The 27,665-nt window shown below is 42.7% G+C and overlaps 1 protein-coding gene across 19 annotated transcripts in view; it reads left to right on the top strand.

The window, feature by feature from the left end:
• ABI2 (abl interactor 2) overlaps positions 1 to 27,665 on the top strand; it is a 149,383-nt gene that overhangs the window by 23,917 nt on the left and 97,801 nt on the right. The window lies entirely within an intron of this gene.

Genomic DNA, 27,665 nt, shown 5'->3' with positions numbered 1-27,665 from the left:
GCTGGATGCCACATTGTCTAACAATAGGGTATATGGAGGTTACACAGACTTTATGATCTCATTCTCTCCCTCTGGGACCAAACATTGCATTTCAAACATCCAGAAGGACTTTTGTATAACAGAAATATCGTCATAGGCAGGATTACAGTGAGATGTAGAGCTAAGAGGGTCACACAACTGACCACAGGTGGTGGTCACAGCTCACCTCCTCCCTTCTCTGCACTCTCCCATAGTAATCACATCTCCAGACAATTGTTTTCGAAAATGTATATGGCCGCTGTACAATATATCTCTGAATGTGGTTTGCGACAGCGAATGCAATTTAAAAAATCTACAATCAGAAAAAAAAGAATTAGAAAACAAAATCAGCATCATTATCTGTTTTTAATTTGGGGAAAAAATATCCCTTTATGAAAAGGAACAGTGTGAAAACATGTGGCTGCCACGTCAGTGATCAGCTGATTTACCACAAGTCCGGCTTCTGCAAACACCGGCAATTAGCTGGGGATGTTTTCATTTTGTTTCATTTGTACAGTGTCCATTTTTTTTTTTTTTTTTTTAGAAAAAGTCACTCGTCAGAATCCGTTCTCAGACAGATTATTTAGACTCAAAGTGACATCATTCTGATGTTTGATTTTGATATCTGATCATGTCCTAAAATGGACACTGTACATTTACAGCAAGTAGGTTGCTAAGTTTTAGGCCGGGTTTACACAAGTGTATTTTGCTGTCCATATACAGACCACAATGCCACGGCTGTCCGGGGTCTCCTGACCTGGAGTTATAGCCTCATTCAACCAGAGACCCGCAGTCAGCTCATGTCCTGATTATTGTATTTTACGAATAACAATTATATAATAATAGAATCTTTTCCATACCAACAAATTGACTTTACATATACAAGAAACACTCCCCAAAATTTGTATTTTCAGAAGATGCAAAAAAAAAAAAACTATTTCAGATGTTCTTCTGAGACAGATTTATATACAGCCAAGCATTTAGTCCCATGGAAGGTGAAGCTGAATCTATAAATTGTTTGAAGGCAAGAAATGATCAGTTTGTCCTGATTTTTATCTTTTAAAAGCACAAGTATTTCACTGTGAAATATTGCAGAGATCAGTGAATTTATAATTAGAATGGAGACATGAAAGTCAAATCCATCATCACAAAATCTGTCTGAAAACTGCCGCGAAAGCAAAACTACATTCATTTTTTTTTACCCTTGAAAAAGTTCTTTTGCCTGAGAGGGAGAAAAGTTGTAAAAACGTTTTTACTTTGAAAAAGAGATCATTTTCAGATTTTTTTTTTTTTTATGAGAAGGAAATGTGTACAATGAATTTTTAAATTTGGCTAGAAAGTTTTTATATGTTCTTTTTTTGAAATATTGTAAATCGTTCATCTGCAACATTAAAGGGTACCGGTCGTTGGAGTCACGCTGCTCAAACCACAGGCAGCATGAATCAAAGCTGGGCTGCGTGATTGCAGTCAAGTATGTTTTCCTCTTAACCCCTTTATCTGCCAAGCCTGTTGGTACTGTCATGACTAGGCCAAATTTTACAATTCTGACCAGGGTGACTTTGAGATAACTCTGGAACGCTTCAACGGATCCCGGTGACTGAGTGTTTTTTCGTGACCTATTGTAGTTCATGATATGACTTGAGTTTTTTTCGATATGACGTGCGTTTATTTGTGAAAAAACCCCCAGAAATTTGCCGAAAATTTTGCAATGTTCAACCTTTGAATTTTCCTGCCCTTAAATCAGAGAGATATGTCGCACAAAATAGTTAATAAATAACACTTACCACATGTCTACTTTACATCAGCACAATTTTTGTAATTTTTTTTTTTGTTAGGAAGTTATAAGGTTTACAAGTTGACCATCGATTTATCATTTTTCAAACAAAATTTGCAAAATAATTTTTTTAGGGACCACATCACATTTGAAGCGACTTTGAGGAGTCTATATGACAGAAAATACCCAAAAGTGACAACATTCTAAAAACTGCACCCCTCAAGGTGCTCAAAACCACATTCAATAAGTTTATTAACCCTTCAGGTGCTTCATTGTAATTTTTGGAATGTGGAAGAAAAAAATTAACATTTAACTTTTTTTTTTACAAATTTTATTCTAGACCCAATTTTTTTTATTTTCGTAAGAGTATCGGGAAAAAATGGACCACAAAATTTGTTGTGCAATTTCTCCTGAGCATGCCGATACCCCTTATTTGACGGAAAACCACTGTTTGGGCGCACGGTAGGGCGCGAAAGGAAGGAGCGCCATTTGACTTTTTGAATGCAAAATTTGCTGGAATAATTAGCGGACGCAATGTCGCATCTGGAGAGCCCCTGATATGTCTAAACAGTGGAAACCCCCCACAATTGACATAATTTTGGAAACTAGACCTCTCAGGAAACTTATCTAGAGGTCTGGTGAGCACCTTGAACCCCCAGGTGCTTCACAGAAGTTTATAACATGGAGCCGCGAAAATAAAAATGTCACATTTCTCAGAAAAATGTTTTTTTAGCCCCAAATTTTACATTTTCATAAAGGTAACAGGAGAAATTTCACCTTTCAATTTGTTGTGCAATTTCTCCAGAGTAAGCCAATACCCCATATGTGGCAGAAAACCACTGTTTGGGTGCACAGCAGGGCTTGGAAGAGAAGGAGCGTCATTTGACTTTTTGAATGCAAAATTTGCTGGAATAATTAGCAGACCCCATGTCGCATTTGGAGAGCCCCTGATGTGCCTAAACAGTGGAAAACCCCTACAAGTGATCCCATTTTGGAAACTAGACTCGTCGGGAAACTTATCTAGATGTGTGGTGAGCACCTTCAACCCACAGGTGCTTCACAGAAATTTACAACGTTGATTTGTGTAAATGGAAAAAAAAATGTTTTCCCACAAAAATGTTGTTTTAGCCCCAATTTTTTCATTTTCACATGGATAGCAGGAAAAAATGGACCCCAAGATTTGTTGTGCAATTTCTCCTGAGTACGCCGATAACCCATATGTGGTGTAAAACTACTTTTGAGGCACAGGGTAAAGTTCAGAAGAGAAGGAGCGCCATATTGGAGTTCATATTTTGCTGGACTGGTTTGACGGTGCCATGCCACATTGCTGTTCTGGCATCTTAGGGGCTCTGCCAGACCCCCAATTAGAGACCCCATTTTACAAATTACACCTCTCACTGAAATCCTCTAGGTGAAAGGAGCACCATATTATAGTGCAGATTTTACTGTTATGGCTTGTGCGTGCCATGACCCACTGGGAGATCTCCTGAGGTGCCACAACAGCAGAACCCACCATAAGTGACCCCATTTTACAAACTACACCTCTCAATAAATTCATCTAGGGGTGCAGTGAGCATGTTAACACTACATGTGCCTCACATAATTTTATTCCATTGGGTGGTGAAGAAAGAATAATTAAATTTTTATCACCAAAATTTTGTTTTAGCCCCAGATTTTACATTTTCACTCTGGGAAATGGGTAAAAATTGCACCAAAATTTGTCACACAATTTCTGCTGAATGTAGAAATACCCCATATGTGCCTGTACAGTACTGCTTAGCCACACGGTGAGACTCAGGAGGGACAGATCGCTATTTGCCTCGTGGAGCGCAGATTTTCCTAGACTAGTTCCAGAATTCCCCCTCAAGTGACCCCACTTTAGAAATTATATTGGGAATTTATATATAGGTGTGGTGAGGATTTTAACTACATGGGTGTTTTCCAGAAACAAGCAGCAGTGGATGTTACTGAGTGAAAATTGCAAACTGCCGTTGTAGTGACCAGTACGTTGTAGTGACCAGCTCTTGCTTCTGGAGACATGCACCCTTAAATTAGGCGAACTCTCCTCGCTACACAAATGCAAAACATGTGGACGCTAACTGTGGTTTAGGCACACTGTGGGGCTCATAAGGGAGAGGGGCATTTTTATTTGCGAGCACAGAATTTGCTGAATTTCTTTTGGAGGGCAAGGGCCATTTCACTTTTCCAGAGCCTTTGTGCTACTAGTAATGTGGAAGCCCCTTATATTTCTGTTAACAAATGACGGACCTGAGTGGGGACTTGCCGTTTTTGTGGATTGAGTCAAAGCTTTTATTGTGATCCAAAATGGGATGTAAAATGTCCCAATTTATCCTGTGCTCAGAGTGACGTGATTAAGATGAAATGCCCGAGGGATCCATTCACTATAATGAGGCAGCAGAGTTACTCTGGACTCTGTCTGGCCCCTGTTCAGCGGTGTCCTTTTTTTCAGAGGTGCACAAAACTGTGGCCGATGGAACTTTTAGGCTGGGTGCCCACGTAGCGTTTTTCAAGCATTTATGCTGCGGAATTTCCGCAGCGTAAACGCTTGTTAAACGCTAGGTAATCCGCACCCCATGGTCCCCAAGGGGATTCCGCATGTTCTATGCACATGCTGCGGATTTTTCCGCAGCGTTTATGCTGCGTACAAAAATCCGCAGCATGTCATTTAATTTTGCGGTAGCGCAGCGGAACTCCCGCCATTGACTTGCATAGAAACCGCTACTGTACATTTCTACAAGCGGCTTCTATGCTTTTCTATGTGCGGATGGTACCCAGTTCTGGAGGAGAGGAGACTCTCATCCAGACCTGGGTACCATTGTACCTGTAAAAAAAGAATAAAATAACAAATAAAGTTATATTCACCTGTCCGGCGTCTTCTCTCTGAATGCCGGCATCGCTTGAGGACCTGCGGTGACGTCACAGTCATGTGACCGCAGGCCCTTCACCGCTCTGTCTCGCGATATGCCGGCAGCCGGGAACCAGACAGGAACGAGCGCTGCAGCACACGCCGGGGCCTCGGGGGTGAGTATAGCTTTATTTGTTTTAATTTTTACGGTTCACACTGTATAAATCCATGCTATTTGCATGGATTTATACAGTGTGACCTAGTTGTCAAGCACTTTCCAAGTGATGCTATCGCCTGGAAAGCGCTTGTCAATCTGCATGCGGAAACACATGTGAATCCGCATGTGGATCCGCATGTATTCTGCAGGAAAAACGCATGCACAATCTGCATGCGTTTTTTCTGCCAGGGAGATGCAGAAATGCTGCACAAATTTTCTGCATCGTGGGCACATAGCCTTATGCCCGCCTAAAAAGACGGACACCATCGGGTCATAGGTCAGATTGCGTCCAAAGTGCTTCCATCTGCCTCATTATAGGGAATCTTCCGCCGGGTTTCTGTCTGAATCATGTATTTCAAAGATATACAAAGAAACTCTATTATAAGCGCTCAGCCTAGAGCGCAGGATAAATATGAGCTGAACCTTACTGCGATCTTTAAGAGGCAGAATGAACAAATCAACAGCATTTGAAGAATTGGCTTCATTTATGTTTTACGCCGTTCCTCGTGCGGTATAAGTGAATAGACTACTTTATTCTTCGGGTCGGTGCGATTACAGTGATACCAGATTTATATCGGGTATTTATGATTGACAGCTGTCACACAGTAAAAGACTTTTTTTTTTTTTTTGTTGAAAAACTAGTTTTTGCATCACCAGATTTTGAGAGCTACACATTTTTCATATTTCGGCCGACAACAGAGTCATGTAAGGGCTTGTTTTTTTAAGAATGAGTTGACGTTTTTAGTGTCACCATTTTCGGACACGTGACATTTTTTGATCACTTTCTATTCTGATTTTTGGGAGGCAGAATGAACAAAACCCAGCAATTCTGGAATTGTTTTTTTTTTTTTTTTTTATGCCGTTTTGCTTGTGGTAAAATTCATAAGGCACCTTTATTTTTGGGGTCAGTACGATTACAGCGATACCACATTTATATAGTTTTTTTTTATGTTTTGGCGCTTTTACACAATAAAGTATTTTGTAGAAAAAATGATTATTTTTGCGTCGTTTTATTCTGAGATATAACTTTTTTTATTTTTCGGCTGATGGAGCTGTAAGGCAGCTTCTTTTTTGTGTGACAAGATGACGTTTTCCGACATACTGTTTTTATTTACATTCGTCTTTTTGATCGCGTTTTACTCCACCTTTTGTTCAGTGGTATGATGATAAAGCATCGTTTTTTTGCCTCGTGCTGCGCTGTCCGGTCTCTCCCTATTAGTCCCTCAATGGCTTTTCAAACGTTCTTCACTGAAACAACGGAGTATTTCACAGTAAAAATACCTGGCTTTACTCGCAGTCAGGCTGTGATTCATGCTGTCCATAGTTCAGGCAGCGTGAATCTTGTGATAGGCTCTAGTGTTGAGCGAGTATGTTCTATTAACCCTTTCGCCGAGCTCAGAGTATTTACAGCTGCTCGGTGATGTGTTTGAATCGCTCTCGTGTGCTTGATTTGCAACTGTTTGACAGTTTTATTATATGTGAGGAATGTCTGCTTCTTACACATTCCTCACATGTAATAAAGCTGTCAAACAGTTGCAAATCATGCACACGGGAGCGATTCAAACATATCACCGAGCAGCTGTAAATACTCGGAGCTCGGCCCGAGCATACTCGGACAGAACATACTCGCTCAACCCTAATAGGCTCCCATTAAATAGAGCAACACATCTATTGTCTTAGCAGTCCAAAAAAATGAGATACCATGGGCCCTGAACTTAGAGGCCGTTGTTTCACGTTGCTTTGTTTGTGGGTCTTAGCTGGTTGCAAAATTATCCAATATTACAGAAGTTTTGTATTGCTTGATTTCAGAGTTATCCTTAGTCAGATCATTACATACAGTGGGTGAAATAAGTATTGAACACGTCACCAATTTTCTAAGTAAATATATTTCTAAAGGTGATATTGACATGAAATTCTCACCAGATGTTGGTAACAACCCATCCAATCCACACAAGCAAAGAAATCAAACCATAGATAACTTAATGTATGGACATGTGTAATAATGAGAAATGACACAGGGAAAAAGTATTGAACACCTGAAGAAAGAGAGGTGCAAAAAGCAATGGAAAGTCATGGCACCAGCTGAAATCTATCCGTAATTAAAAAGCAATGCTGCCACTTAGTGAAAAATAATATCCGCTGGTTCAACTGATGGACTATAAAAAGTTGTCTCATTACGAATGTACCGCACAAGAAACACCTCATGATGGGTAAAACCAGTGACCTGTCTCATGACCTTCACAACCTTATTGTTGCAAAACATACTGACGGCGTTGGTTACAGGTACAACATTTGTTGTAAATAAGGGCCATAATTGACACCTGGTTCTTCACAGAATGAATGACCTCACTAATTGAACTTAGCATTGCTATTAATTAGAACACCCCCCTTTCATTAAATTACACCCAATTATCAGATTGCATGTCATGACTGTTGATTACCCATTACTCACCCACACCTAGTTATGATTTTTCTCCCATGTTGTATGATCTTTTCTGTCAAAAACAGTAATTAAACACATTCCTGATGTTAGACTGCTGCTATTTTGCACATAACTGTGTATTTTTTTTTTTTTTAACACTTACATTTTTTTTTTAATGTTTTCTACAAAAGTTACTTGTCCCACAAAGGGAGACTTTATCCTGTGATCTTTTGTTTGCATTGACAATAGTGTTTTACTATCCAGTACAGTGGATTGTCTAATCAGTTAGTGTTTTCCTCATAGCCTTTCAAACCTCGCCTCCAACGCAGTCTAAAATCTGAGGTTCATGGCAGACACATAGGCCTTATTCTGCCTCCTAATTGTCATAGTAGCCATCAGTATCCTGCAATCACCCTATCGATGGGCTGACATCCTCACTGCTGTTATTATTGATAGTGGCGTGTTGGGATCCGAGCTAGGTCCTGTCCCAGTTTATAACCGCCGGCTCTGCTGCAGATGGCATGGGCACAACTCCTGTGCTCGTTCCATCCCTGTGATGCAAATACTTTGTATTGCAGGAAAGCACTTGCAATGTTATACCGTAATGTCTTTTTGTGGGAATGGGTTAAACAGTAAAAAACAAATCCATCACTTGGATGACACATTAATGGCATCTGAGAGCTATCTTTTTTTGACAGACCCACTCACTTGGATGGGCAAATTTGATCTGCAGGTCAGGTAAAAGAAGTGTACCTTTTTTTTTATTTACTTGCAGATTGACAATAGACATATAAGCAATTGCCCATAGGCCACAAAGGGTACATGTAGAACGTCTGAATGAGGCCTAACTTGTGGGGTGGATGTCAAAAACATTTTTTTTTTTTTAAATTATATAATTATTCTGCTGACAAATTAAACAATTAAGGCCCCCCATATATGTACATTAGATGGCTGTCGCCTAAATAATCAGCTGTATCGGCCATCTCTCCCATACAGGAGCGCTTGTTCAGCCGAGGGTTACTGTGTAGAGATGGACGAATCCAAACTGTAAAGTTCAGTGTCCGTGCACGGACCCCGAACACCAACTTCTGACAGAAGTCCGTGTTACAGTTCAGGTTCCGCAGCCCGAACAAAGCTTGTTGAAAGGCTGCAGTGCAGCCAATCAACGAGCTTTTCCAGTGTTGGCACTTACGACTCAATCACAGCCATGTCAAGTATTGGCATGGCGGTGATTTGGAGAGCGTAGTATGTAAAAAAACAAAAACAAAAAAACTTGGGCTTGCCTCTATTTTTGATAACAAGCACAGATAAAGCCGACAACTGCGGGATGCAGCCCTCAGCTGTCAGCTTTATCTTGGCTGGTTATCAAAAATAGAAGGTTCTCCACACTGTTTTTTTTTTTTTTTTTTTTTTAAATATTGAAATAAATAATTAAAAAGTTGTGTGGTCACCCCTATTTTTGGTAACCAGCCAAGCTAAAGCAGACAGCTGGGGGCTTGTATGCTCAGACTGGGAAGGGGTTGATGTCAGCTGTTTTATGTCCGCTGACATCAAGCCCAGGGGTTAGTAATGGAGAGGCGTCTATCAGACACCCCCATTACTAACACCTTAATCAAAAGTGAGAAAGACACACACACAGAGAAAATTGCTTTAATTGAACAAAACACTCCACAACTGCTGACCTCAACCCCAAAACCATTACCCGCGTAAACAGCCGAGGCTAAGCGCCAGAATTGGCGCAGCTAATGGATGCTCCATTTCTGGGGCGGCTGAGGACTGGTGTTTTTAGTTTGGGAGGGAGGGACCCTACTCCATTTTTTCAAATTATTTATTTATTCATTCAATAAGTACATGTACAGTAAGCTACACATGCACTGCACTAATTATAAATCTCACTGACATATTTCTTACTATGCAAAGGTGCCGGCTGGTGAATACTCTCATCAGCGTACGCCTGCTCTTGTTGCTATCAGTGAGACCAGGCGTGTGATGGTGAGAGTAGTACTTATCTGCCAACGCCTGACCTTTTCACTGCCAGTCACAGCTGCTGGCTCACACACTGTCATCTGTGTGACAGTGTGGAAACTGCTGCGCTGTGACCGGCGGTAATGTCAGTAAGGTTACCGCCGAACAAAGCTGTTGTTTCACATGCTGTAACACAAATGACAGCATGGGAATTGCAGGATGTTCGGGACTCCATTTATTTTAATCGGTTCAGGATCAAATTTGCGTATCATTCTGGTAACCAAACTTTTTAACAAAGTTCGGCCGAACCAGACAGACCCGCCCACCACTATTACTGTGTTCTCTATGCGAAAGCCAACAATAGACATATCTGCTGGCGGCCTATCTCTGGAAGAACAAAGCGATAAGTAGTCCAAAATCGGACGTGTCCGAATGACAACTCCTCTGACAATCAGTTGGCCGGCACCCCCATAAACATTAAAGAGTCAACCGATCCCGTCGATATCTGTGGGTGCGGCCATCATTTAACTAATGTGTATGGGCGTGGGGGGGGGCTTTATATAAATATTTGATAGAAATAATTTAATTTCTTTCTTGAGAAGCAGAAGGCTTTAATTTAATAATACATTTTTGTTTTTATGTCCATAAATGTAGCCGATGCTTTAAATAGCTTGTCCCTCTACAGCCAAAGACTTCATTCCTGATTGACCTTTCAATCATCTCTGTTGACGGCATACACCTTATTAGATTGGAAATCTCAAGGGATAATACGGCAGTGACGATAACTGTATATTCTTAGATTTTGTATATTGAGCTGTTTGCATTCATATAAACACCATGTCGGAAAAACACTTGGTCAGACCTTGCAGCCCTCTGGCGCCCCCTTATCCTGCTGGTCAAACACAGTATTGACCGAGGATAAGCACGGGCGCAGCTGCTCTAATTTATGTCGATTATTGTGGCACGTGATGTGACAGGACGTATATATACCACCAGTTCCTTCCAGGAATGTATATATACCTCCGTCCAGCCACCCTCAAACCACAATATCACATAAATACTGGTATACTGCCACCACCGATCGCTTGACAGGTGGATCGGGTACCCGTTAGGTAACGTGAATTAGCGGGTGAGGAACATGTTTGCTCGACATAGGACAAGAAGAACGAAGCTGGTAAATAATAATGATTTACTCCCGAAAGTGGGCAGTGTTTACAAAAGATATACAAGATATTATAAAAGAGACAATTTACATATATGCATAAAACAGTTATTAAAATAAAAGGGATAAGTAATAGTAAAACCTGCGCCACGAGGTGATGGTCTCAGATTCTGTGGGGGGACGGCTCCCCGGAAATTAAATGTGATTCTTCCACGCAGCGAGGGGTGCATGCGTCTGACTTCCCGGGCAAGAATGAATTAAATAGGCCGTTCTGGTTTTTAGTAAGGGGCCAAAACATTTGGAGACACCCATGTTGTTTACCTCACACGGGGGCTCGGTTTTGTGAACCCACCCAGCTGCATAAGACCTAAAAATCCTTCAGATTTCATATCTTGGTATGGGGGGGGTCCCACATCCAAGATGGAGACATCATGTTTGCCGTCACCAACATTCATGAAGATGGATATCAAATATGCTATCTCTATGACGCTCAGAAGCTCAGAATCCATTTCCCAGGTTCCTGGTGGTCTCCCAGCCACGAAAACCACACCATCACAATTGGAAAAAGATGAACATCTCAAAAATGTGGTCCCTGTGTTTGTGACAGTCATTTGTATTATTAAAATCGACATTAAAAGTTTGTACCGTTAGACAATAGGATCTTGGAGGGAATTTCCAGTTTAAACCAGAATGCTTGTTCTCTTGGCTGAGGGTTTATGGCGATCATAAAAATTCCTGGTTTTGGGGGAAGCAAGAGAAGAGTTCTACGGATGTCCCTTCCAAATGAACAGGGGGTGGAGATTTAAGACATCTCTCATTTTTAAAACTAGGACAAAAATACATTTTGCCTGACACACCACTTTCCTTATAGTGAGTATACGCTCACCAGTTATTTGTATCCATCCTGATTATATAAGCGTATAGCTTCCCCCACCTTCACTTCATGATATTTAGGCTTAGTTCCCTAGATAGTCCAGACGATTCTTTACTGTTGAGATGCCTATAAGCATGGTGCATTGAAAACTTGCTTTGTAGTCGGACGACAGAGATGTATTTTTTGTCCTTGAAATGAGTATTTTTTTCTTCTCTGCTAAGGTGGTCTTAATGCAGATAAAATCCTGATACATGGACTTTTTTTTCACTTGATATTGTGTAGCCCCCTTACAGAATTGTGTTCTTTATCCTCTATATTGCTGTATGGTGGAGTTCCTGGTGGCTCAGTGCAGACACTGGGAGAGGCAGCATACGCCATGGAGAACATCTCTTTCTACATGAGTTTTCTTTATTGTAAACCTCCTCCTAACTGATGTTAGCATTGTAGTTAGAAACGATTTAGGGATGGTACCAATGAGAGCTGTTAAATAATCTGCCACTGAAAAGATCTATTGTATGGAGCTTTCAGCGACCCATACAGAGAGAAAAGCCTTTTTGTCTCTCTAGTAATAGAACTTGCTGAACATTGATTTCAGAATACCTGTCCACAATATTCTTTAACAATAGAAGTCGGGAATGCTAGTTACCAATGATTCTATTGTTAAAGGGAATAGCTGCTTTAGCATTTTAGAAGAGAATCTTTTTTTTTTTTTCAAATTTATTTATAGAAATCTACTATGATTTAAAGGGTTACACAGTTGCATACTTGGTAGGATAGAAAAAAAGACTGGTCCATCAAGTTTTACCGAGTGGTGGGAAAGGATAATAGGAATGGTGTGTATAGGTACACCCATAGTGCATGATCCAGACTACCCTAGAAGAGCACGTTTTTCCCTCATAATTTCGAGTGTTAATCGACTGGCTCAACAATCAGGACAATAATTTTACACGTTTGTAGAAGTATTTATGTTGTTTTCTTCAATTAAATTAAGAATTGAAGCCCCTTTTGAAACTATTTAATTTTAAAAACGAACAACTTTTATAATGAGCATCATTATATGTTATCATATATGTCCTGTTCAGGGTTTGCGCTAGTCTCTCTACACTGAGCATACGCTGGTTGTCAATTCTGATGCATGCTTAGTATTTGCTCCCTGCTCACCACTTTTATTACTTTGAATACTGACAGTGTGCTCCCGAATTGGCTATAAAAAGAAGTGATAGGCTGACTCTCTTTGCTCCTCTGCCGGCTATAAAGGGAAATGATGGGCCAGCTCTCTTGCTTTTTCACTTCTTTTTATAACCGGCGGGGGAGCAAGAGAGCTGGCCTATCACTTCTCTTAATAGCTGGCGGGTGAGTGCACTGTCGGTGCGCATTGAATGTAAGGCCTCCTGAGATTATCGGTACTGGAAAAACCAATACTGGTGCCGCCCGTGTGTCACCTCAATGTGACATGTACCAGCGTCTGGGAACAGTGCTAACTGTGCTGCTTTTTCCCAGGCACCGGGTGGTAAATTAAACTCTCATCATTGTCGCCTGGTCTTCCTGCGATCAGTGAGACCAGGCGACACTGATGAGACTTGTAGTCAGCACCCGCTGTATATCACGTGTATTAAATAGATAAATGAATAAATTAATTTAAAAATAATTTTCCTAACCTGCTGAGGAAAAGCCGACAGCTGGGGGCTGGTGTTAATATTCTGGGAAGGGGCCAATAGCCATAAAGGTTCCCAGCCTATTAATAACAGATCACAGCTGTTTGCGTAGCCTTTACTTGTTAGTAAAAGGGGAACCCCACAAAAATGACGTGGGTTCCCCCTATTATTACTAACCAGCAAAGGCTAAACAGACAGCTGCGTGCGGATGTTAAAGGGGTTGTGCGGTACTTTAGATTACCCTCCCATGTATCCCCCTCCCAGGTCCCTAAGACTTTTTGTAAATACCTTCTGCTGTTGATAATGCCTGTGAGCGGCGCTATCACTGACCGCTCACAGGCATCACTGGACCCCCGGCTGCAGCCGGCTCTGACATACGCTGATGTCAAGACAAGTGCTGGCAGCAGCCAGAGGTCTTTGTCTTCCACCACCACCGTGTGCTCTGCCTCTCCTCATTCATTGGGAAAGCGGTCGGTGGATGCTGGGTGTGACGCGGGGGTAACCCAGCAGCCACCGCGGGGACCCCAGCACTGAGTCACGCCTCACTTGTCGTGACGTCGGCACTGGGGTCACGTGATGCCTGTGATCGGCCACCGATAGCGCCGCTTACAGGCATTATTAACAGCAGAAGGTATTTACAAAAAGTCTTAGGGACCTGGGGGGGGGGGATACATGAGGGGGTAATCTAGAGTACCGCACAACCCCTTTAATAGGCTGAGAAGGGGCCATGGATATTGGCCCCCTCCCAGACAAAAAAAAAAAGCACTCAGCAGCACCAGAGATGGCGCATCCATTAGCCAAATCTGGCGCTTAGCCTCGGCTCTTCCCACTTGCCCTGGTGCGGTGGCAAGTGGGGTAATATCTTTGGGGTTGATGTCAGCAGCTGTTTTATGTCCGCTGACATCAAGCCCAGGAGTTAGTAATGGAGTGGCGTCTATCAGACACCCCCATTACTAACTCCCATAGTCAAAAGTAATAAAGACAGACAAAATTCAGAAATTTATAATTGAAAAAAAAAAAAAAAGGTTTTGTGTTGCCATGTTTTGAGACCTGTAACTTTTTTATTATTCCGTCTGGTCTGTCGAGCTGTGTAGGGGCTTATTTTGCGTTTCGAGCTGTAGTTTTCAAAAATACAATTTTTGGTACATAAAACATATTGATCGCTTTTTAGTGCATATTTTAGAGAAACTGTGGTGACTGAAAAAGCACAAATCTTGTGATTGACCGGACTTTTACAGATGTGGCGATACCAATTATGTGCACATTTTATTTTATTTTTTTTCTATTTATTTGTTTTAAACCTGGGCCTGACTTAAACTTTATTATTAAACACTCTCCAACGTTTCAGAGAAAATGTAGTTCCAGGATCCAGCTATGTACATTTGAAGGAGAGACTTGCCAATCAGCTGCAGCAGCACTTTGGAAGAGACTGCTGGGTGCAGCGGCTGACTAGTCTGGCCTTTGGCTATGCTTCCGAGTATATTTTCTCTGAAATGCTGCAGAATGATTCACCTGATAGCGTCCAAGCTTAGTTAAAGGGAACCTACAGTTGAAACCAGAAGTTTACATACACTATATAAAAAGACGCATGTTTTTCCCAATATCTGACATGAAATCAGAATAAACCTTTCCCGTTTTAGGTCAACTAGGATTACTAATATTTGCCAAATGCCAGAATAATGAGAGAGAGAATGTTTTAAGGCATTTTTGATGTTGGATGGTCAACACCCAGTTTGGCAATTTTGCTTGGGAGTATAAGAATGTTGGTGGCCTTCCTTTTCTTAGACCTCTTTACATCCCCCCCCTAGCTACATTAATCTGGCTACTTGCCTGCTCATTCTGCCCCACGTCTCCAACCTCCATGTCTACCGCACTAACTACTCTCTCACTGAGAACCATGCTCCTCTCAAGATTGCAATGACAACATAGGTATTCACCCTAGAACTCCTGCTCCACCTGTGCTTATATACGACACCCTGTGCACTGAAGCAAAACCTCAAATCCTGCTATTATCCAATAAAACAAAACAAAAACGGTAAAGAATAATAAAAGGTAGGGAAACATTAAGTACTTACAAGTGTTGAACTTTTGTTTTTTAACTTCCACTTTTTTCACAAACCACTTAGCTCCGCATGCTGAGACTAGACAAGGATTGTCATATTTTCAACAAATAAAGTTTATTTAATATATGATGGAAAGTTTTACAATTTGTATACACTTTATAACTTCATTGTGTCTATGGCAGCAAGTTTTGATAATGGAGCAGTTTCAGCTAAAAGTATAAATCACCAAACTTTTTTGTAAATGCAAACCATCAAATTTTGACAAGTCATCGATTTTGTATCCACACAATTCTTTAAAAAGTAAAAGGTTGTGTTCACATCTCATGTTGTGACGTGTTTGCCACGACTGCCAGAACTGTGACGAGGGTGGTACTCTGTGTAGTCGTATACCACCATTCTGTGTGTCAGCATACACTTTTTTTTTCGTAGTCAATGGCTTTTATGTCACACTGTATGGCGATAATGTCGTATACGTTGGTGGTGTGCTACTAATGAGACATAAACAGACACTACCCTGTAAGTAACGTGCTGCTGCCTTTTAAGGTTTGAGTCTGAAATAAATCCAAAATGTTAGACAGACCTGAAAAAGAAGACTTTCAGACTTCTTTGGATTAAAAGCTGCATCTACAAACCTGATAGTGTGAACACACTCCAATAGTACCAACTTAAACATGCTTAGTGTAAACTAAACTTGTATTTTCTGTTTGATGTAAATATTGGGGTGACATTCTGTTACTTGTGTAAGTGTTTATTATGTATAGTGTGGTCACAAATGTATAACATAATTGACTGCTAGAAGGAAGGAAACACCAGAACAGTCAGAAGGGGAATGGCACTAGGTTATTTTATTTTTAAATTTTATTAGATTACAGAAAATTGGTTTTACAAGTGGAGTCAAGTCTTAACTATAAAGTGCAGTATGAATCAGCCAAGCTAGCGCTTTACCCGAGCCTTTATAACTCAGGAATACAGTGACTCATGAATGGCTGTGTAACTATTCTTGTGCAGCTACTTACTGGTTAATTCTTTTTCTTTGGACATAGCAATATTTTCATTTGATATTGGCCGAATCTACCTGCCGCATTATATACTGAGCAGGGCTGTGGAGTCGGTAAGCCAAACCTCCTACTCCAACTCCGACTCCACGACTCTGACTCCGACTCCCTCATACATGGCTCATGTTTAAGTGATAAATTTACTGTAGCACAGATTCATCTCCGCTAAAAGTCTAGACCCTTAGATCAGGAATAGGACAGACGTTTATAGGACACTTCATAACTTTCCCAAATTCTTATGAAAAAAATATTCCCCCCAAATTGCATTGAACTACTGTACCCAATTTATTATATATTTTAGGAGTTGAAGTCCGTCCATGTTATTCCGACTCCACCAAAATGGACACTGACTCCGACTCCTCAGCCCTGATACTGAGGGATTTAATGTTTGTAGTCAGAATTTTCTTTAATGGTTTAAGAAATCGAAAATATAAATGAAACACTGACTTGTCCTGTCCACGTGATTCCTTTTTACTCTTTTCCTAACCCCCCCCCCCAAAAAAAAAATAAAATAAAAAACTACACTTTATACTACATGAAAAACCGGATGTGTGTTGCCAGTCTTTTTTTTTTTTTTTGTTGCCAGATTTTTTTTTCTTTCTAAAATTTAAGGTCTGGCTCACACCCATATCCAGATGTTTGCATGAAAGTGAACAGATTCTTTTTTTTCCACACAGTTTGGAAACTGCAAATTGGGATGTGGTTTTTCTACAACTGTAGCATGTCTAGTCTTAGTTTTGTTGCAGGTCCTTCCCATTGAGGGGAACTTGTACCACATATTTTGTGAACCGTAAAAGGGTATGTTCACACTTTTTTTGCCGCGTTTTTCCCTTGAAAAAAAAAACTGTTTTACAGTACCAGCAAAGTGAAATCTCATTCACATGCTGCTTATTTATTTATTTTTCTTGCAGATTTGATGCTGTTTCAGATCTGTAGTATGTCCATTTTTTTTTGCGTTTTTCACATTTTTAAATAAATTTGAAAGAAAATGCATAACAAATGCACGTGTGCACATATCCTAATAGTAGTTTTGTGATTGTTTCTAGGATAATATATTAACAGAAATTTATACAAACCTACTGCTCTTTATAAAACTGATTTTTTCCCATACATATCAAAAGGGGCTGTCCGGCCTTAGGCTCTGTGACTGCAGACTTGTGAATCCTCACATCGCGAAGTTTCTCCGGCGCTGGGAGCAAGCTGTCATGTGTCCGCAAGAACCCTATTTTTCGGACCATAAGACGCACTTTTTTCCCCCCAAATTAGGGAGGAAAATGGGGGGTGTGTCTTATGGTCCGAACCTTACCACATACTTGCGTAGGTGGGTGCGGCGGCAGGGCCTATGCAGCAGAGCGGCGGTGGTTGCGACGGCGAGGCAGAGTTGATGTGCAGCGCTGCGGCGGTGAGGCAGAGCGGCGGTGGGTGCACAGTGATCTACAGGAAAATGGCCGCCCAAGCCGGCGCATGCGCCGTCTAGGAGATCGGGCGGCCATTTTTCTGTGGATCACAGCTTCAATGAGAAGGCCGCAGCCACCGGACGGCAGCGCACGTCACTCACAGGCCCAGGACCCGGACCACAGGCCCCATCACAGGCCCAGGCCTCACCACAGGCCTAGGCCCCACTTCTGCCGGCTTCCTGAAGGACCCTGCCTCCTGTGACCCTCGCTCCAACGCCCCCCAGGTAAGATACCTATTCAGACTATAAGACGGACCCCCATCTTATAAAAAATATTTTTTTTTCCTATTTTCCACCCCAAAATTTAGGGTGTGTCTTATAGTCAGAAAAATACGGTATATGATTTGCATACTCCTGGCTACGTTTTGACTAGACGTCTTTGACCTCGCTCAATACACTTAGGGTATGTGCAGACGGTCGGTATTGGCAGCGCTTTGAACACAGTATACTTTATGTTGCGTCCAAAGTGCTGCACGCGGGTGAATCTGCATGTGTTCATTGAACCATGCGTATTCACTGCATCCTACACTTTACAGTGATATAATTTCTCTTGTGGAGGCTAGCGTCTACGCAAGAGAAATTGACATGCTGCGGTCTGGAAAGACGCGCCGCGTGTCCGCAGGTGATCCGCAGATGCACGGAGATACGTAGTGAGCATGGGATTTCTTGAAATCCAATCCACTTTGCTGTAACATCTATCCGCTGCGGATTGCACGCAGCGCAAGTGCACTGCGTCTAATCCACAGCGATTACTGATCGTGTGCACGTACCCTCACATTGACCGAGGCCATGTGACTCGCCCCCTGGGCCTAGTGTGGACGTGTGTAGGATACCCGGAGCCTGGTCTCTGGGGGTTGTAGAATCCGTGGCGGTGACCCGGTCCCGTGGCTCAGGGTGGTCAGGCCGATGGTGGTATTTTGTGGGGGTTTTAGGTTAATTGTCCGACTACGCCACCCGTGGATTGTGGTCAGTGTGGACCGCCGCTGCAAGGTAGACCGCTGGGGCTGATGGTGTATGCAGCTGAGGTACTGTGACTCCCCACGGGAAGAGTGCAGCCCCAGGGCAGTAAGAGTGGATGATGGGAGTGATGGTGCACAGGCGTCCCAGCACTAGTAGTGCTGGTGCGGCGATGAAGCACAGAGACGTGGGGTTGCAGTTCAAGTTCTTTACTCACAGTTCTTTATATTCCAAGTCACTCTGCTGACAATGACTGCCTGAGCCGTGCTGCGTCCACCAGATGCGGGGCTCGGTCAACCCCCAGGCAATTCCAGAGTGTGTCACAGGACTCCCTTCTATTCCTTTCTCTGGCCGTGCCCCACCAGTGACACTACGACTGTCCAGCTCCTGCGGGCCTTCTCTTGGGAGGGCTTCGTGCTCACCTCCCTGACCCTATGTGGTGTGCCTTTCTAGTAGGTGTAGCGAGGGGTCGCACCAAGATATGATCACGACCGCCTGTCCTTGGCTGAGGATTAGTCACCTCCACCAACTTGGGATCCGGTACATTGTTCTGCCAACCCGTCACCCGCAATCTCCTGGGTCCTTAGGGTTCCTTCTGCCTTCGGGTCTCTGGGCCTCTCTTGGTGTTCTGTTCCTTTCTGTTTCTGTTCCTCTTCTCTGGCTCTGGCCTCCACTCCAGGCCTGCCTCGTGGAGCTGGGCCCAGACTGAGCCACAGCTCCCTGTCAGCCCTCTCTGGCTGAACTCCTCTTCTCTTCTAGTGCTGGCTGGGCCTCACAGGCTAGGCCCGCCTCCGGAGCAGAGCTCCACAGAGGCCCTGCTCTGTCACTTCCTCCCTCAGACTGAACACTGTTCTAAGATGGTGCCCACCTTATATACCTTCCTCTCTGTGTATGAGCCCAGGTGACTTGCAACCAATGGGCTCCTACCTATGCCCAGAAACCGTCCCCTCCTGCTCCTACATCACTGGATTTTCCTCCCCCCTCCCCACTCCAGCCAGGGACATGTTCTGTCGTGCCTGCATTACTGTACTAATGGGAGCACCGTTGAGCTGTCCCTCGGAAATGGGGTGTATGTGATGCATTCAGCTAAACGAGCCCTGGTCCACACACCATCCTTACCCGGGAGTGGAATATCACACCTCTGGCAGAGGTGCAATACCCCTGTAGCGGCCGAACCCTCGGGGCGCTACACATGCACGTCTAGTCAGCCCTTACCGCACGTATGCAAATCACATTCTTGCACTCACACGCCTACCGCCGGCAACGTAGAATCCTCGCAGTGCGCGTGATCTGAGGACTCACAAGTCTGCAGTCACATAGAGAGACTGTAGACTTGTAGCCTAAGGCCGGAAAACCCCTTTAAATTGTTGGAGGGCCTTACTATAACATGACTTTTGCTTTCATTCTCCAGGGAAAAGTGGTCAGACTCAAGCAAGCCCTCACCATTATAGTCTGACATCGCAGAAACAACTGAGAGTTTACGGGGGTGTCTGAGCATGTGTGATCATTTTTTTTTTTTTCCCCTGTGAATGACAAACACAATGTCTCATGTTACACTTGAACCAAAAGGTAATTAAAAGCCATTATTTTGTAATGATTATCCAAAGATAAAACTGACCTGTTCCTCATAATGGAACTGTCTTTCAGATGAGGATTAATTTTATATTTTGATAGACCAGACTTTTACGGACGCAGCATTGCCAAATATGTTTTTTTTCTTTATTATTAATGGGGGAAAAAGAAGAGTGGTTTTGAATTTTTATATATATATATATATATATATATATATGACTTGAACCTGCGATTGTTCTATTGCTTGCTCTAAATAATGATATGCCACTGAATTGCAGCATATAATGAAAAAGACGTTCTCCTGTGAAGTCAACACTCAGGCTGGGCTTCATAGGAGGACCAAGATTGCAGCAACGGGGGCCGTTAAGCTGGCACCCAGCTGCCCTAATAACTCATCGGTTCCTCAAGATTGCATTGCGTGGAGCCAGTGGTAGATGGTGACTGATCGCATTGACATTTGCACCCTTTAAATGCTATCAGAGATTGACAGTGTAATTTAAGTGGTTGGTTAAACTACAGCGATCAGAGAGCGCTCCAGCTGCTCTGGTTACAGGCAGATGCCAGTTACATATTACGGCTGAGGCTGAGCCCTCTACAGACATGGGGACTTGTCATAAGATGTACTATTACTTCTTATGTCAGGAAGGGGTTCTGTAAAGTGCAGCGTTTTTTACCCTTCAAAAGCATGCATCAAAAACGCAGCATGTGAACAAGCTTTTAGGTAGCTTAGCAGAAGAAAAATTGTGGGGTTCCTCTTTGGGATCAACTGAAAAAAGACGTTGGTGTTTCCTGTCTGGCTGGCCGTTTTGCTCTGTTTTTGATCTCTTGGGTTCCGTAAAATCAAATTACTGGTAAATATTTTCTAGATCATTTAGAGAAAACTACTATGGAATCACTCAATATTGATGAAAAATATACAATTACCTTGACATTTCTCTACCCAATATCAGAATGGGTAAAAAAAAAAATGTCCACTAGGATGTAGTAAAGGAATGAGACCTCACACACCTCGAAGAGTTGGTAACCTTTGTTAATTGAAACAACTCAAAGCAATATGCCTTGAAAATACAAAAAGCAAAGAAAATGGATGGAAACCAGAGTCAGTGACAGAACTGTAAGAAATCAACTGAATGAAATGGGTTTATATGTGTTTAAAAAAAAAAAAAAAAAAAAAAGCCAAGTGAAAACCAGGAAGAACACATAAAAAGTAGTGATAAAGATGACGGCCCAAATCCAACAATCACTTTTTCTGACTCCTTTGCTCTGTTCTATGGGGTTTGCTGTTAGAACCAGGGAAGATGGCAATCTAGCAGTACGTAATCGGTTTCCCTGCAGTGGCACCACAGGGGGGTGAAGCAACACGGAGTAGAGTGCCTTTATTGATCACCAGATTGTCTGTGTAATATAGGAGGGGAGAGGAGGAGGGAGGCTCCTTGTACCTGCTGTGCATTTTGGCTGAGACATAAGGATCCAGAACAGTGATCCCACTATATTAAAACTAGAAAAATAATACTTTGATATTTGGGAATTCAAACATGACCCCCTTTAATCTATAGATATGCCATCATTGTTTGTAATGAGTGAAACCCCTTTAAGCTTTTTAGAGTTTGAATTTGGGGCACCCATGGTTTGAAACATATTGTGAACAATAATTTATGAACCACTGCGTTCTTCAAAAGAAATTTCAGTATCCTAAGGGAATTGCTGACCTTGTCTTCCTTGTTATTGCCAGATGAAAGCATGTCACTCAAAAATGAATGTTATTCCTGGCAAAAAAAACCCTGAAATCTATAGGATCATTGTTTTGTGGGAAGTATTCTCAGATGGTTAGGGCCCTGTATCATGATAGCAGTGTTTTGGAAAGCTAACTGGTCCTATATTTAATTATGCATAATGAGGAAACAGAGTTTTAATGGTTAAAAAATACATGTTTTATTATAAATACAAAAAATGCAAGGAAACAAGAAAAATACAAAAAATGAATGACGGCAACAAGTGTGCGGCAAATTGACCCACAGACCCAAAAGGGTTACCTGATGGAAAGTTCAAAAAATGGCTGCTGACATGAATCTAAAGTGCAGCACAGGTAGGGCAAGACCAATCATTATGTAGTGATAGGGTGCCTTTAATAAGCGTATCTATAAGGTCCGTGCTCAATTCACCATATTTCTAGCCAAAATATCAGGAATGACGGTCTTGGCTGTAGGCAGACATGCGGTACACCAAGAGTGGTAGTTGATACCCCGACGTGCGTTTCGAGGCCTCAGCAGCAGCTTTCTCAAGGGGCGATATATTTAAGCAGGTCCTATGTATGATCTGCAGATATTTAACCTGTGTATGTCACCCAACTTTCTGCTAGTGATCTTATAACTATAATCGTCCTTTTTAATTTGACATTGGACATGGAAAGATGCAGGGAACACATTGAGGTAGTATAAATCAGTAGCACTCCATACTGATAAAGAAAAGATGGAAAACATGGGGCCTTTCTCAAGCCAGTTTTTCAAATTTTTTTTTTATGCACCTTAAACTTTTTAAAATTGTAAAATATGCGCTTTTAGCTCTTTCAAAGACAAGTTCAGCAGTACCTTTTACATTGCCACTCCATTCCTTCATTACTGAGAAATCAGCGTTTGAATTGATATGCAAATGAGACTAAAGGGCTAAAGTATATCTAAAGCCTCTGTCACTCCAGCTCTATTCCCCACACAGCACCACCTCTTCCTGCTTGACTGGCAGCCTCTTTGCTATATGACTCCAGGCATATGAGTTATCAGACAAGCAGGGGGAGTCAGCGCTAGGCTGGGTGATGTGCGTACACCATTGATTTTAAACCTGATTATATAATTGTCACACAGTTACTGGAATTTCTCTGAAATACGCTATGACACAGTAGTGATTGATCTCTCTCATGAAATGCTTTATAGCTGATATCATATGGGTTTTCCCGGCCAGGATTTATACTGAAGCCAGTATTTTTCAATGATGGAATATTTTGTATTTCACCAAATTAAAAAAACGAACAAACAAAAAAAACAACATCCAGATGATTCTAAAATCTTCTTGAGTAAGAAATATATTCATCAGTTAATGTCATAGTAAATGTATTATTTCTATTGATGGCTGGATTAGATAGCTTTCACCCCTTTTTTTTGCCTTTGGTGCTGATTGTTACTTTGCTAAACTACACATTTTACCATAAATTATTGCAATATAATTTTTTTCGTGCCCAAAGCAATTTTTGCAGGTGACATTCGAAGTTAATTGTGCATGTCTTTTCCAAATGGCTCTTGGTTGTATAAAAAAATGGCAGTACCTTTCAGCATGTGTGAAAGCCCCCTCATGTTCTCTGGTTTAACAATATGCCACTAACAGTAGTGACTTATTGTTGCCGGTTCTTGTTGATCATGTTGGCATATGGGCTAAATAGCATTACTGTTAAATGGGTTGTCTCAAGATGAATCGTCACGAGCGCACCACTCCCAGCCTCTGGCTTCCGCTTTGAGGGCGGTTCACTTCTCAAGATTAACAGTACAGACCAGTAGCATGGTCTTGCCGCTGGTCCGAGCTGTTCTCTACAAGGGTGATACCAGGGGCAACTTTGACTCTGCAGCTTGGGACAAGCGCAGGTGGACTGAAGCTATATGGATGCAGCAAAGTAGAGACAACTCCTTTAATGAACTGTTATTGTAAAATTCCGCTCCTGTAGATTGACAAAATCAGTAAGATGGTTGCACTACTGGTCTGAACTGTGCTCTCCTGTACTGTCGGCAGAAGCAGCTTTGCCTCTGCAGGATTTGGGGAGCGCTGTGTGGACCCAGCGATCAAGGCCAGATTCAGAGCAGCACTTGCACGCTTTGAAACCAGAGTTTGTAAGCGTGTGCTCCTTGCCTAGGAAACAGGCTGGTCACATAAGCACCGAACTGTAAACTATAAAGTTAAAAATTCCTCCGTTCTCAAGAACGGAGAATACTTTCAATAAGGGGTAATTTGCAAATTGCTAGCATTTACAATTCTATCCATTTAACATAAGACATTTCCTTTAAAGAATTTGTCATGATTTATGATATTGATGACCTGTCCTTATGCTAGGGCATAAATATCAGATTGGTGGGCCTCCGACACCTAGAATTGTTTCGAATAGGAGCCGAGCTGTAGTTGTTGGCAGCTGGCACCACACAGTGAATACAGCTGCGTTCACTGTTTCCATTCAGCCACCACTGGAGCCGTTTATGAGATAGGTCATCAATATCATGAGCCTGGACAACCCCTTTAAAAGACGCAGATTTTTTGGGCTTTGTGTTTCAAGAGCCTTAACTTTGCAATATTTTCACTTCTGTAGTTGGATTCATTAAATCATACATGTCAAACTCTGTCCCAGGGTGGTTTTATTTGGCCTGCGACACCAGAACCACCACCCCTATGTCAGGCCATTATTCTGTATGGAGGATTATGTGGGGCCCATTACTCTGCATGGAGGGCTATGTGGGGCCCATTATTCTGCATGGAGGGCTATGTGGGGCCCATTATTCTGCATGGAGGGCTATGTGGGGCCCATTATTCTGCATGGAGGGCTATGTGGGGCCCATTATTCTGCATGGAGGGCTATGTGGGGCCCATTATTCTGCATGGAGGGCTATGTGGGGCCCATTATTCTGCATGGAGGGCTATGTGGGGCCCATTATTCTGCATGGAGGGCTATGTGGGGCCCATTATTCTGCATGGAGGGCTATGTGGGGCCCATTATTCTGCATGGAGGGCTATGTGGGGCCCATTATTCTGCATGGAGGGCTATGTGGGGCCCATTATTCTGCATGGAGGGCTATGTGGCAGGGCTGTGGAGTCGGGAGTCGTGGAGTCTGAATCGGTGCCCATTTTGGTGGAGTCAGTATAAAATCGACCAACTCAGACTCCTAAAATATATAATAAATTGGGTACAGTAGTTCAATGCAGTTTGTGGGGAATATTTCTTCATAAGAATTTGGGAAAGTTATGAAGTGTCCTATAAATGTCTGTCCTATTCCTGATCTAAGGGTCTAGACTTTTAGCTGAGATTAATCTGTGCTACAGTAAATTTATCACTTAAACATGAGCCATGTATGAGGGAGTCGGAGTCGAAGGTTTGGCTTAATACTCCACAGCCCTGCTATGTGGGGGCCATTATTCTGCATGGAGGACTATGTGGGGGCCATTATTCTGTATGGAGGACTATGTGGGGCCATTATTCTGTATGGAGGACTATGTGGGGCCATTATTCTGTGTGGAGGACTGTGTGGGGGCCATTATTCTGTGTGGAGGACTGTGTGGGGGCCATTATTCTGTATGGAGGACTATGTGGGTCCATTATTCTGTATGGAGGACTATGTGGGGCCATTATTCTGTGTGGAGGACTGTGTGGGGGCCATTATTCTGTATGGAGGACTATGTGGTGCCATTATACTGTATGGAGCACTATGTGGGGCCCATTATTCTGTATGGAGGACTATGTGGGGCCCATTATTCTGTATGGAGGACTATGTGAGGCCAGTATTATGTATAGAGGACTATGTGGGGCCCATTATTCTGTATGGAGGACTATGTGGGGCCCATTATTCTGTATGGAGGACTATGTGGGGCCCATTATTCTGTATGGAGGACTATGTGGGGCCCATTATTCTGTATGGAGGACTATGTGGGGCCCATTATTCTGCATGGAGGACTATGTGGGGCCCATTATTCTGCATGGAGGACTATGTGGGGCCCATTATTCTGCATGGAGGGCTATGTGGGGCCCATTATTCTGCATGGAGGGCTATGTGGGGCCCATTATTCTGCATGGAGGGCTTTGTGGGGCCCATTATTCTGCATGGAGGACTATCTGAGACCAGTATTATGTATAGAGGACTATGTGGGGCCCATTATTCTGTATGGAGGACTATGTGGGGCCCATTATTCTGTATGGAGGACTATGTGGGGCCCATTATTCTGTATGGAGGACTATGTGGGGCCCATTATTCTGTATGGAGGACTATGTGGGGCCCATTATTCTGTATGGAGGACTTTGTGGGGCCCATTATTCTGTATGGAGGACTATGTGGGGCCCATTATTCTGTATTTAGGACTATGTGGGGCCCATTATTCTGTATGGAGGGCTATGTGGGGCCCATTATTCTGTATAGAGGACTATGTGGGGCCCATTATTCTGTATAGAGGACTATGTGGGGCCCATTATTCTGTATGGAGGACTATGTGGGGCCCATTATTCTGTATGGAGGACTATGTGGGGCCCATTATTCTGTATGGAGGGCTATGTCAGGCCAGTATTATGTATGGAGGACTATGTGGGGCCCATTATTCTGTATGGAGGACTATGTGGGGCCCATTATTCTGTATGGAGGACTATGTGGGGCCCATTATTCTGTATTTAGGACTATGTGGGGCCCATTATTCTGTATGGAGGGCTATGTGGGGCCCATTATTCTGTATGGAGGACTATGTGGGGCCCATTATACTGTATGGAGCACTATGTGGGGCCCATTATTCTGTATGGAGGACTATGTGGGGCCCATTATTCTGTATGGAGGACTATGTGGTGCCATTATACTGTATGGAGCACTATGTGGGGCCCATTATTCTGTATGGAGGACTATGTGGGGCCCATTATTCTGTATGGAGGACTATGTGAGGCCAGTATTATGTATAGAGGACTATGTGGGGCCCATTATTCTGTATGGAGGACTATGTGGGGCCCATTATTCTGTATGGAGGACTATGTGGGGCCCATTATTCTGTATGGAGGACTATGTGGGGCCCATTATTCTGCATGGAGGGCTATGTGGGGCCCATTATTCTGCATGGAGGACTATGTGAGACCAGTATTCTGTATAGAGGACTATGTGGGGCCCATTATTCTGTATGGAGGACTATGTGGGGCCCATTATTCTGTATGGAGGACTATGTGGGGCCCATTATTCTGCATGGAGGGCTATGTGAGACCAGTATTCTGTATGGAGGACTATGTGGGGCCCATTATTCTGTATGGAGGACTATGTGGGGCCCATTATTCTGCATGGAGGGCTATGTGAGACCAGTATTATGTATAGAGGACTATGTGGGGCCCATTATTCTGTATGAAGGACAATGTGGGGCCCATTATTCGGTATGGAGGACTATGTGAGACCAGTATTCTGTATGGAGGACTATGTGGGGCCCATTATTCTGTATGGAGGACTATGTCAGGTCAGTATTATGTATGGAGGACTATGTGGTGCCATTATACTGTATGGAGGACTATGTAGGGCCCATTATGCTGTATGGAGGACGATGTGGGACCCACTATACTGTATACTGTTTGACCTGCGATTTTGTCCAACTTTTTAATTTTGGCTCTCTGTGTGTTTGTGATTGACACCCCTGCATTAAATGATCATTTTAACATGAAGCAGCAACACTTAAAAAAACAAAACAAAAAAAAAAGGAACAATTGTATAGCCATTCTGACATGGATTTTCAGAGCCAGTACATCAGTCTCATCAGGTCTAGAAGCCTTCATGAACATTAGATTAATGACATCAGAACCCATCGAAATTGTCAGGTTTGGCTGACAATCTGATGTGTATGAGGGACCCCG

Source organism: Phyllobates terribilis, unplaced genomic scaffold (genome assembly GCF_046119375.1).
Source record: "Phyllobates terribilis strain yellow unplaced genomic scaffold, ASM4611937v1 Scaffold_9__5_contigs__length_417890890, whole genome shotgun sequence".
NCBI lineage: Eukaryota > Metazoa > Chordata > Amphibia > Anura > Dendrobatidae > Phyllobates > Phyllobates terribilis.
This window is presented reverse-complemented; position numbering and strand designations above follow the sequence as displayed.